Source organism: Lithobates pipiens, unplaced genomic scaffold (assembly GCF_037356315.1).
Source record: "Lithobates pipiens isolate NorthernLeopardFrog02 unplaced genomic scaffold, aLitPip1_a1.2 Scaffold_25, whole genome shotgun sequence".
NCBI lineage: Eukaryota > Metazoa > Chordata > Amphibia > Anura > Ranidae > Lithobates > Lithobates pipiens.
Genome location: NW_027507787.1, coordinates 224243122 through 224253568, shown reverse-complemented (window position 1 = coordinate 224253568; position 10447 = coordinate 224243122). Strand labels below are relative to the sequence as shown.

General features: G+C 49.9%; 1 long non-coding RNA gene across 1 annotated transcript in view; it reads left to right on the top strand.

The window, feature by feature from the left end:
* The first annotated feature begins 1540 nt into the window (after positions 1 to 1540).
* Positions 1541 to 10447, top strand: part of LOC143930923 (uncharacterized) — a 35914-nt gene continuing 27007 nt past the window's right edge. The window contains exon 1 of the long non-coding RNA XR_013262848.1: positions 1541 to 1679. This is a non-coding gene — a long non-coding RNA (uncharacterized LOC143930923). The remainder of the gene's footprint in view (positions 1680 to 10447) is intronic.

Below are 10447 nucleotides of genomic sequence, written 5' to 3'. Positions count from 1 at the left end.
TTTCTATATTTGGAAGAAAGAATATTATACATGTACAAGCCTATTACTGTACCACTGATACCAGTCCTGAAAAGAACCTTTGTGGAACTAATAATAACAGCAAGTCTTTAAAATTACCCTCACTGCCTGACAACACTGCTTCCTTCCTGTCCCTATACAAATTGGCAAAAAAAGAGAACGATTAGTGGTTACTGGAACAGCTCTTTTGTGGACCTTGATAGTAACAGCTAATGATGATGATGATGATGATGATGATGAAAGACTAATCTGGCTGTCCCTGTAGCATACACCGTCCTTTCCCTTTCTCTAAACTAACAAAAGACACTCAGGCTGCTGCAAGAATCAGCAGCACAGCAAACCTATCAACACCTAACACCTATACCAGTCCTGAAAAGAACTTTTGTGTACCAAATAGCTAGTGGTTTATCTCTCCCTACTCCACACAGGAACCTGTCCCTATCTTAACAGAAGAAAGAATGTAAAATGGCCACCGGATCGGGTGTATTTATAGGTTAGGGGGAATGTACAAGTGTCCATGTGCTGTCATGTCTCAATTGGCTGTCCTGTATCACATGATAAACGTGTCACCAAAGGTTAAAGTTCTTGTATACATTAAACACGTAAGTCCGCTGCGGCGAACGACGGAAAAAGGCGTTCGAACGTGCGGACCGCGAATGTCGGAAATTCGCCGCGAAACGACCGCCGGGCGAACCGTTCGGCCATCACTATTCAGGGCCTTAAAGTGGTTGTAAACCCTTACAAACCACTTTGACCTACAGGTAAGCCTAGATTAAGGCTTACCTGTAGGTACAAGAAACATCTCCCAAACCTAGACGGTTTAGGAGATATTTACAAAAAGACAGGTACCGCTGTGCCGTAGACTGAGCACACCGCAGATAACGCCGATATGCCGCTTGTGGCGGCTCCTATGCGCACACGCGGGAGTGACGTCATTGCGGCTGCGGCGAATCACAGCACCGGAGCAGCGAGACCCGGAAGTCAGTCCGGGATACATTGCAGCGGTGAAGATGAAGAAGGAGGAGGACCGCTTCGGGGGCTTCATTCTCAGATAAGTTACTCATAATGAGCTACCCTGTTTCCCCGAAAATTAGACCTAGCGTGATTGTCGGTGATGGCTGCAACATAAGCCCTACCCCCAAATGAGCCCTACCCTGTTTCCTCAGAAATAAGCCCTACCCTGAAAATAAGACCTACAATGACTTTTACTAGGGCTTATTTGGGGGGTAGGACTTATATTGCAGCCATCCTGTATATCCATATTCACATAAATATTAAAGGAAAATTATATCATCTTAAAGCGGAACTCCAGGCAGATATAAAGACACAATTGCATTTTTTTTAATTCTTTGTAAGTTCAGAAATAACGAATTCTACATACATTCATAGGATAAAATTGTTTTGTATGCAATAAACCTGATTCACTTTTACTAAAGTTACAGAGTTTCGTTTTCATATCGACCATCACCCAAAACGAAACTAAATACAAATCACCTCTTTTATTTGCCCTGCCCTAACCTGTTATATATATAAAGAGAGTGTGCCATAGACCAGCCTCTCTGGCACATCCACTGACGACGATCGACTAACCCATTCGACAGCAAGGAACGAAATGTCTCATTTCTACTTCTGGATCGTTCTGCTTCTGAACCTCAAGAACTGTTAGAATGATGTCTTCAGTTGTTCCTATAACAATGTCATGAAGGTGTATGTGTAGCCAAAATCAGAATTTGTTTTGGATTGAGTAGGGTAGGGTTAAAACTGCTGCCAGTTTGTTTTTACTATCTGTGCGCCGGGGGGAGGGGGGGAAATTACCTTCCTTTTCTGTGCCAGAGATGCAACAGGAAAGTTAGTGGAAATCACCCAAAGCAGGGGTGTTGCTGGGTCTACAAAAGATCTGGGGCTAGAGCCCATAGCAGCGTAGTAAAGAAAGTCATCCCCAGAGAGCTGCTCCCTTAAATCAGGGTCCCCAGAGAGCCCCCCTTATATTGGGGTCCCCCTTATATTAGGGTCCTTAGAGAGCTGCCCCCTTAAATCAGGGTCCCCAGAGAACCCCCCTTAAAATCAGGGTCCCCAGAGAGCCTCCCCTTGAAATCAGGGTCCCCAGAGAGCTTCCCACTTCCACCAGGGTCCCCAGAGAGCCCCCCCACTTACATCAGGGTTTCCAGAGAGCTGCCCCCTTAAACCAGGGTCCCCAGAGAGCCTCCCCTTACATCAAGGTCCCCAGGGAGCCCCTTACATTAGGGTCCCCAGAGAGCTTACATTAGGGTCCCCAGAGAGCCTCCCCTTTAAAATCAGGGTCCATAGAGAGCTTCCCACTTAAAAGCATGGTCCCCAGAGAGCTTCCCACTTCCACCAGGGTCCCCAGAGAGCCCCCTTACATTAGGATCCCCAGGGAGCTGCCCCCTTAAATCAGAGTCCACAGAGAGCCTCCCCCTTAAAATCAGGGTCCCAGAGAGCCTCCCCCTTAAAATCAGGGTCCCCAGAGAGCTTCCCACTTCCACCAGGGTCCCCAGAGAGCCCCCCGCCACTTACATCAGGGTTCCCAGAGAGCCCCCCTTACATTAGGGTCCCAGAGAGCTGCCCCCTTAAATCAGGGTCCCCAGAGATCCTCCCTCTTAAAATTATGGTCCCCAGAGAGCCTCCCAATTCCATAAGGGTCCCAGAGAGCACCCCCCACTTACATCAGGGTTCCCAGAGAGCCCCCCTTACATTAGGGTCCCCAGAGAGCTGCCCCCTTAAATCAGGCTCCCCTGATAGCCTCCCCTTTAAAATCAGGGTCCCCAGAGAGATTCCCACTTCCATCAGGGTCCCCAGAGAGTCCCACCACTTACATCAGGTTTCCCAGAGAGCCCCCTTACATTAGGGTCCCCAGGGAGCTGCCCCCTTAAATCAGGGTCCACAGAGAGCCTCCCCCTTAAATCAGGGTCCCCAGAGAGCCCCCCACCCTCACTTACATCAGGGTTCCCAGAGAGCCCCTTTACACCAGGGTCCTCAGAGAGCTGCCCCCTTAAATCAGGGTCCCCAGAGAGCCTCCCCCTTAAAATCAGGGTCCACAGAGAGCCTCCCCCTTACATCAGGGTCCCCAGAGAGCCCCCCGCCACTTACATCAGGGTTCCCAGAGAGCCCCCCTTACATTAGGGTTCCCAGAGAGCTGCCCCCTTAAATCAGGGTCCCCAGATAGCCTCCCCTTTAAAATCAGGGTCCCCAGAGAGATTCCCACTTCCATCAGGGTCCCCAGAGAGCCCCACCACTTACATCAGGGTCCCCAGAGAGCCTCTCCTTACATCAGGGTCCTCAGAGAGCGCCCCTTACATTAGGGTCCCCAGAGAGCTTACATCAGGGTCCCCAGAGAGCCCCCCTTAAATAAGGATCCCCAGAGAGCCTCCCCCTTAAAATCAGGGTCCCCAGAGAGCTTCCCCCTTTAAATCAGGGTCCCCAGAGAGCTTCCCACTTCCACCAGGGTCCCCAGAGAGCCCTCCCCCACTTACATCAGGGTTCCAGAGAGCCCCCCTTACACCAGGGTCCCCAGAGAGCTTCCCCTTTAAATCAGGGTCCCCAGAGAGCCTCCCCTTACATCAAGGTCCCCAGAGAGCCCCCCCTTACATTAGGGTCCCCAGAGAGCTTACACTAGGGTCCCCAGAGAGCCTCCCCCTTAAAATCAGGGTCCCCAGAGAGCTTCCCACTTAAAATCAGGATCCCCAGAGAGCTTCCCACTTAAAATCAGGGTCCCCAGAGAGCTTCCCACTTCCACCAGGGTCCCCAGAGAGCCCCCTTACATTAGGGTCCCCAGGGAGCTGCCCCCTTACATTAGGGTCCCCAGGGAGCTGCCCCCTTAAATCAGGGTCCCTAGAGAGCCTCCCCCTTAAAATCAGGGTCCCCAGAGAGCCTCCCCCTTAAAATCAGGGTCCCTGGAGAGCCTCCCCCTTAAAATCAGGGTCCCCAGAGAGCTTCCCACTTCCACCAGGGTCCCCAGAGAGCCCCCCACCCCCACTTACACCAGGGTCCTCAGAGAGCTGCCCCCTTAAATCAGGGTCCCCAGAGAGCCTCCCCCTTAAAATCAGGGTCCCCAGAGAACCTCCCTCTTACATCAGGGTCCTCAGAGAGCCCCCCGCCACTTATATCAGGGTTCCCAGAGAGCCCCCCTTACATTAGGGTCCCAGAGAGCTGCCCCCTTAAATCAGGGTCCCCAGAGAGCCTCCCCCTTAAAATCAGGGTCCCCAGGGGCGCATGCGCGGCGGGAAACGAGGCAGCAGCTAGGTCTCTGAGCTCCCGGGGCTACGGAGAAGTTATATCACTCCCCAGGACGATTGGGCCCGACTTTTGGTCCACAAATAACGGGAATCGCCTGCGGGACCACTTGTGCATGCCGACATCTAAGAAAAGCAAGCGGAAGACCGCTCAACGCTCTCTTACGGCCTACCTTCTACGGACCTCGGACGGACCAGACATGTCCCAAGATGGCGCCCATTCCCCCAAGGCCGATGCGGCCTCGCGTTCAGCGGGCCCGCTCCACGGCATGGGTGACGCTCTCACTAAAGCGGATTTGGAGGACAGCCTGTCCTCTATGTACGATAGGCTGGCGAAGAAATTCCAAGCGGAGCTGCATAAATCCACGAGCTTGATTTCTCAGGAAATGGCGGCCCTGGGCAATAGGACAGACCTCCTGGAAGTTAAGCACGACGAACTACACCTTGCCTATTCGGACTTACGAAGGGATCATGAGCTGCTCGGTGACACGGTCGTTCAACTTCAAAACCACTTAGAGGACCTTGACAACCGCAACAGGAGGAATAACGTTCGTGTGCGAGGGATCCCCGAGTCGGTGACCGACCTCCCGGCCACGATCGTTCGTCTGTTTCAACTTCTACTTCCGAACCAGTCTACCGAAGCCTTTACATGCGATCGTCTACATCGCGCTCTGAGACCCAAACCTCCTCCCGATAAGCCGCCCAGAGATATAGTAATGTGTCTCAAGGACTACCTTATAAAGGAGGAAATCCTTCGTGCCTCACGAAACATGCCTCGGATCCAACTGGACGGAGCTTCTGTCCAGATCTACCCGGATATTTCACCGGCAACACTAGAGAAGCGAAGGAAGATGAAGGAGATTACCTCCTCCTTGCAGTCTGCCCACATACGGTACCGCTGGGGTTTCCCGTTCAAACTGATTGTGCCTCATAACGGCTCTACCTACATAGCCTCTACGATATCCGAAGGCAAAGATATTTTGGTGAAGCTGGGTCTTCTGGTACGACAGCATTCGCCTCGCCACCCACCGACCCCGCGACCATCCCCTATCTGGGCTACACCATCGCCTCAAAGGGACAGAAGGTCTCGCAGACTCCAGCCTCTTCCGGATGATTGAGGTCTGTTTCTCCATACCGTGACCTCTTCAGAATTTCTCCCTTCGTCTGTCCTTGTATCTCCCAATGCCCCCATTTTCTAATGCTCAACAGGTGCTCGGCTACTACATCATCTGTTTTCTCCATGTCCCGGGAGGCTGAGGAAATTGACTTTGTTTTTTTCGTTACCTCCCTGTGGCCTCACCCTCTCTGACTTTCGTAGCTGCGCTTCCCCCCTTCCATACCTGCACACCATTCCTCACGTATCCTTAGTCCCAGAGACCTGAGTATCAGGCTTTTTGGACACACTCATCTTGTTATAGTCTCCCAGTTGACTAACGATTTTCACCCACTGTGGGACATGTGTGTAGCAGGTGGCAGTTGGGCCGTAAGGCCTAGTATTTACACAATTTTCTTGGTCCGGCTGGACTTTCCAACCAGACCCCATAGAGTGTTAAGTTTTATTTTTATGTTTATGTTTATTTGCTTTGCTGACTTCACGACGGAATGTATTTTCTTTGCCTATAAACTCGGGGCTGATGGATCGCCGATTCATGTCGGACCTCCTGATGGCCTCATAGGTACTAGATTGGGCCTGATATTGGCTCATGCGGGCCCCTCTGGTTTTGGACTCAACCATTTTAACCCCAATTCTCCCCGCGGACCACCCGCACCTTTGCGGTTGAACACTGGCTGATATGGGTCTCCGTGTTATCTCACATAATGTGAGAGGTTTTAACTCCCCTCACAAACGGAGGAAAGCCTTCCGATACTATAAACGTATTGGGGCGGATATCATCTTACTACAGGAGACGCACTTCTCCTCGGGGGCCTGCCCCACATTTTTTGATAAGTCATATAAATTACATTACACTACTACATTTGATTCCAGGACCAGAGGAGTGGCAATTTATATTCGTAATTCTGTTTCATTTGAACCCTCACATGTGTTTAAAGATCAGGATAGCAGGTTTCTAATTGTTCAGGGTACATTGCAGGGTAAGGAGGTAACGATTGCTAATCTGTACGCCCCTAATAATGCACAGAGTGCCTTCTATCACCTTTTCCTACGTACTCTCGACAGATACATCTCCCCCCACCTGATAGTAGGTGGAGACTTCAACTTAGTGGCTAATCATGCGGAGGATAGAAGCCGAACGTCACATAGTGCTAGGGTTTTCCCTAAATTTCTCTCTAAAGCATTGGATGGTTTGCAGCTTATTGACACCTGGAGGGCCCTTAATATTGGAGCTCGTGAATATACACACTACTCTCACCCTCACGATAGCTACGCTAGGCTTGATTATATTTTTGCTTCCCCGGTTCTTTTGGCCAATTCCACACACACTACTATCCACCCGTGCCCATGGTCTGACCATCAGATTGTAGCCTTTCATACCTCCCACGTGGGCCTCTCCCCCTCTCTTGCCTCCTGGCGATTGAATGATTCCTTACTCTCAGACCCCACTATCCATACTCAGATTGAGAGCCACCTAGCAGACTACTTCGCGATCAATGACACCCCGGACATCTCACCCCAGGTTCTTTGGACCGCTCACAAAGCGGTTCTCCGTGGTCGTTTGATTGAAATAGCAGTCACTAGGAAGAAACAATGTAATGCTAAGATTCAGGCCCTCACACGTGAGCTGCGTGCCCTCTACCAGTCCCACGTACAGGCACATTCCCCTAATGTCCTTCTGTTGATTAATCAAAAGCGTACCGAACTAGACAATATCCTCTCGGAACGTACCGAGAAATCACTTCGGTGGTCAAAAGCTAGATTTCTGCTACATAGTAACACGGCTTCCAAGATGTTTTCGCGTAAACTACACCAATCTTTACAACCTACTCATGTTTATAAATTGAAAAATGACAAAGGTACTCTGGTTTCACACCCTAATGAGGTGCTCAAAATTTTCTCATCCTTCTACCGAGATCTTTTATCTTCCCCCTCGCATCCAATGCCGGATAATGTAGATGAGTGGCTGAACTCGCTCCCCCTTCCATCCCTTTCCGATGCACAGCGGGCCACACTTAACGCCCCCTGCACCGAACAGGAGGTGTTGGACACTATTAAGACACTCAAATCCTCTACAGCCCCTGGCCCGGATGGCTACACCTCCACGTATTACAAGAAATTTTCACAGATCCTGGCCCCTAAATTGTCCAGACTCATTAATCAGACGCTGCAAGGACAGACTCTCCCTGACGAGATGCTGCATGCTAATATGACCCTGATCCCCAAACCCCATAAAGACCACTCCCTACCCCAGAATTTTAGGCCCATTTCGGTGTTAAATAATGACATTAAAATACTAGGAAAGATATTGGCAAATAGATTGGCCCCTATTGTAGGTGCCCTTGTGTCACCGGAGCAGACTGGTTTTATCCCCAATAGGCAGATCACTGATAACATTCGCTTGGCAACGAATATCATTCAAGATGCGAACCTTTTCTCCCGTAAAGTTTTGATTTTCGGGTTGGATATCCAAAAAGCGTTCGACAGTGTCCTCTGGCCCTATCTAGACCGGGTCTTGGCCAGGTTTGGATTTGGGGGCGAATTCATTAATGGTTTTAAAGCACTGTATCATAGACCCCATACTAGGATCAAACTCCCCGGTAGTTCCTCCGAATTTTTCCCTATAAGTCGGGGCACCCGCCAGGGCTGTCCCCTGTCCCCACTTATATTTGCCTTGGCTCTGGAGCCCCTTGCCAGGGCCATTGTTACTAATCCAAACATAGGTGGTTACTTGAAAGAGGAAGGGGAGTACAAGCTTAGCCTTTACGCGGACGATGTCCTATTGTTTTTACCCAATCCTTTGATAGCTCTTCCCAATCTTCTGGAGCTCTTGGGCACCTTTCACAAGCTTTCGGGCTTGGGGGTGAATATAGCTAAGTGTGCTGCCCTTCCTATCAACTTTACCCCTGCAGAAGTTTCTAATTTGCGCTCATATTTTGGTCTCTCTCTCTCTAAAAACACCATTTTATACCTAGGGGTCCAGCTAGCTCCTTCCTTACCAGAAATCTATAGCGCCAACTATCCTCCGGCCTTTACAATGGTTCGGAGGTGGTTACGTTTGTGGTCAACTTTTCGTATCCCTTTGATTGGGAGGGTGGTAGCGGTTAAAATGTCTATTGTGCCGAAACTTTTATATTACTTCAGGGCTCTCCCTATCTATGTGTCACGCCAAGCCCTCACCTCGCTACAACGCGATATTAACACTTTTCTATGGCTGGGAAAGAGGCCCAGGCTAGGGAGACATCTGACGCATCGCTCACTTTTACAGGGCGGCTTGGGACTCCCAGATGTATGGCTATATTACTTAGCGGCCAGGTTGGCCCAGACAGCTCAATGGCATGCTCCAACGGTTGGTATACCGTGGTTGCAATTTGAAACTCAGTCTTTGCGACCTTATTTCCTCCCGGGTGTCCTGTGGCAGGAGAATCTCCGTCCAAGGGACTTAGCCCCTCTCAATAACATAGTGAGTAGCTCCTTATACCTCTGGTCACTGTATAAGACTAAATTTCGACTGCGACCTAACAGGCCTACTTTGGCATCGTTTTTGGGCGATAGGAGATTCCCCCTGGCATTTGGGTCTCCTGTTGTCTTCAGATGGTGGATCCAAAGGTCTTTGGTCACTCTGCGGGACCTTTCTGGTAGACGAGGTGCCTTCACCTCCTTTTCACAACTCCAATCACAACATGAGGTGCCAAGGGCCGAATTCTACAAATATCTCCAGATTAGACATTTTTTTCAGACACATTATAGTTCTTTAGGTGACATCTCTAATACCCAATTTGAATCTTTATGCTATAGACACTCCAGAGACAGGGGTATTATTTCTACGGTGTACAAACACCTTCTGGAATCCCAAATGCCAGAGAAAACTAGGGCGATGTGCCTCTGGGAGGCTGATTTAGACACAGAGTTCACGCCTGAGGAATGGAGTGTGATGCTTGTGAATATGCATAAGTGTGCTAGATCTATGGCGGTGAGGGACACCGTTGTGAAGCTTCATACTCGGTGGTACCTCACCCCGGATAGGATTCACAGGTTTTACCCCACGGTTCCTGATCGCTGTTTTAGGGGTTGCCCGGATACAGGCTCTCTGGTCCATATTTTCTGGAGCTGTCCCCAGCTCCGGGGGGTTTGGGATCAGGTACGCACCACGGTGTCCTCGATTGTGGGATCCGTGGTTGATTTGTCACCTGCACACTGTCTGTTGTTCGCTCCTATAGCAGGGGTTTCCCGCCCCACCCAAAGGTTGATCAATACACTGTTCTGTGCTGTCCACTGGACGATAGCGCTACATTGGCGCTCGCAAGTTACCTCCTGGTCGGGGGTTCTTGGTAGGATGGACGCTATCCGTCTAATGGAACGGGTACATCACACCATTATGGACACCATGCATATCCATACTGCCAAATGGTTCGAATGGCCGGAGTGTTCCGGTCCTATGGGGGTTCCCTCCCCGCATATCCCTTAGTAGGTGTTACACCGGTGTCCGGGCGATCCCATTGCATTTGTATATTGATACCATTTTGTTGGTTTATTCTCCTATATCTTTGATCCGGACCTGAGACTAGCGCCAGCTTGTAAACAGTACTGTAGTGTATTAGCTATCTGTCGGTGAAGTCAATAGCAATGATTATTGCAAGGTTAACTTTTTGTTTATGTTTCTTTTATTTCCCCTTGTTTTACTAACTCTCTATTATGTACATCTTTGCACTTGATAAGCATCGTCTGGTGCATACGTTCCAGGCTGTGTACGTTAATCACCTTTTTAAATGTTCCTTGTTGGGCTTGGACCGCTGCTGTGCCAGCAACATTTGTATGATGTGTATATCCATTATGCTCTCCATTGATGCTGTCATGTACTTGTGTCTGTTGATCTAATTATGCTTCTTTTACCACCAATAAAAACGTTTGTAAAAAAAAAAAAAAATCAGGGTCCCCAGAGAGCTTCCCACTTCCATCAGGGTCCCAGAGAGCACCCCCCCACTTACATCAGGGTTCCCAGAGAGCCCCCTTACATTAGGGTCCCCAGAGAGCTGCCCCCTTAAATCAGGGTCCCCAGAGAGCC